Genomic DNA, 2,575 nt, shown 5'->3' with positions numbered 1-2,575 from the left:
AGTGTCAAACCTATATGTAATCTTGATTTTAATCATCTTACATGATTAAAAAACATTTGGCAAGCTTATGTGTTATGCCATGTGTCACCATCTCATGGTGCCACGTGTCACACTGCAAAATGACCAAAATGCCCCTGTGTCTTAATTTTGAGTTCTCAACCCAAAATAATTATTTTTCTTCTTCTAATTAATTTATATCAAATATAAATTAATTAATTAATCTCTATTAATTAATTTTTCATTAATTAAATTCATATTTAAACACTTTAAATATAAATTTAACTTATATTATACATCCAATAATCTAGATTTGGTTTCAAGTCATGCTAGGGACTTTGCAAACTAATTGCAAACCAAACCTATTTAATTAATCAATTAAACTCTTTAATTAATTAATTAAATCATATTTAATTAGGTGATAACTTGTGTATGTGTGTGACTTACTAGGCTCATCACTAATTGGCAATGAGACATGATATCAACTCTTAATATCATCAGAACTCTTTCTCACCATAAATGATTTCTCTAAATCATTTTATGAACCTCATAGACCATGGTTAACACCTAGCATAGCATGCCATGGCCACCCAATTAGTAATAAGGTTTACCTTAAATGAACCTATAATCATATGTTACCATGCACTAGAATCTCTCTGTTACAAAATCCCAACTCAAGCTGCAGTCATGGTTTATGTCAAACTCCATTTGCTATGAATATTATGTTCTCTTTTAATTCCAGTTCTTGATTAAAAAGATTTTCTCATCAGAAACTCTTTTCGAATAAATCTATCTGTCTCTGCCAGAACTTGAAACATCAAGAACAATTAAATGAACATAGGATTTTATCTCTATTTACTTAGAGGAACAGATTCCATCTTGATCAACACCTACCTCCATATATAACTAGTAGGAGCCAACACATGCCCATATACCCATACACAAGTACAAGTATGAAAGCGATCAAACTCAAACTACCTATATACAAGATAACTGTGCTATCTCGTGTCTAAAGATTATATGCATCGATATGATTTATGACAAAACATTGACAAGAGTAAACTCCATGTGCTTGTCATAAGTGTCACCGGTTCGCCTACTTATCATTTATAAGTGCCTATCATGTTTGTTATATGGCATGAGACTCACCATTCCATCTTATTTATATCTCATATAAATAACTTGGGAACAAACATGAATACAATCTTTCTGGATAAGTCATGTCCTTATTATGAAGTATCCTCGATTGTGAACCTATTTATGATACTTCGTGCTAGAAATATTGTCACTCATATTCTTAACAACTTAAGAATAATATTTCTAACAAAATATCAATGGACCTTTTCTATTACACATAAATATATTATGTAAACGGAAAAGTGGAAATGCCTTTTATTAATAAAAATATGTACAAGATACATACTAAATGATATACTCTAGGGCATACTACTAACAATCTCCCACTAGCACTAGAGCCATTCATTACAATATCTTAGACTTATCTTCTCAAGATGTCGGTCTAACTGAGTCTGTGACATAGGCTTAGCGAATGGATCAGCTGGATTTTCAGCTGATGCTATTTTCTGCATGGCTACATCGCCTCGCCCAACTATTTCTCTGATAATGTGGTAGCGCCTTTCTATGTGTTTGGATTTCTGGTGAGACCTTGGTTCCTTAGCTGTATGATCGCTCCATTATTGTCACAAGGTAGTGGAACCGCGACTCAATGGAAGGGACTATTGTAAGTTCTCATCACGAACTTCTTTATCCAAAGCCTTCCTTTGCGATCTCGATGCGAGAATATACTCAGCCTCTATAGTGGAATCTACAGTCATGCTCTGTTTAGAACTCTTCCAACTGACTTCACCTCCATTACAAATGAACACATATCCAAAGGTAGACTTTCTATCATCGATATCTGATTGGAAATCAGAATCAGTATAACCATCCAATTGCAAGTCTCCACCTCCATAAATTAAGAATAAATCCTTAGTTCTTCTCAAGTACTTAAGAATACTCTTGACAGCTATCCAGTGTTCCAAACCTAGATTGGATTGATACCTGCTAGTCAAACTAACAGCATATGCGATATCCGGCCTAGTACACAACATTGCATACATTAAACTTCCAATAGCCGAAGCATATGGAATCCTGGCCATCTTATCTCTTTCTTCAGGTGTCTTTGGAGACATCTCTTTAGAAAGATGGATACCATGTCTCACTGGTAACAATCCTCTCTTGGAATCAAGCATGTTAAACCTCTTTAACACCTTTTTCCAAGTATAGACTTTGGGATAAACCAATTATTCTTTTCGCTCTATCTCTATAGATGCGAATTCCAAGAATATAGGTTGCCTCCCCTAAGTCTTTCATGGAGAATGTATTTGACAACCATACCTTTATAGTCGTCAACATACCTGTGTCATTAGCCATCAACAGTATGTCATCCACATATAAGACAAGGAAAGTGATAGCACTGTTACTAACCTTCTTATATACACATGGCTCATCCTCATTTTTGATAAAATCAAAGGATTTAATGGCTTCATCAAAACGGATGTTCCAACTCCTTGAAGCT

Source organism: Hevea brasiliensis, chromosome 16, assembly GCF_030052815.1.
Source record: "Hevea brasiliensis isolate MT/VB/25A 57/8 chromosome 16, ASM3005281v1, whole genome shotgun sequence".
In the NCBI taxonomy this organism is placed as follows: domain Eukaryota; kingdom Viridiplantae; phylum Streptophyta; class Magnoliopsida; order Malpighiales; family Euphorbiaceae; genus Hevea; species Hevea brasiliensis.
This window is presented reverse-complemented; position numbering follows the sequence as displayed.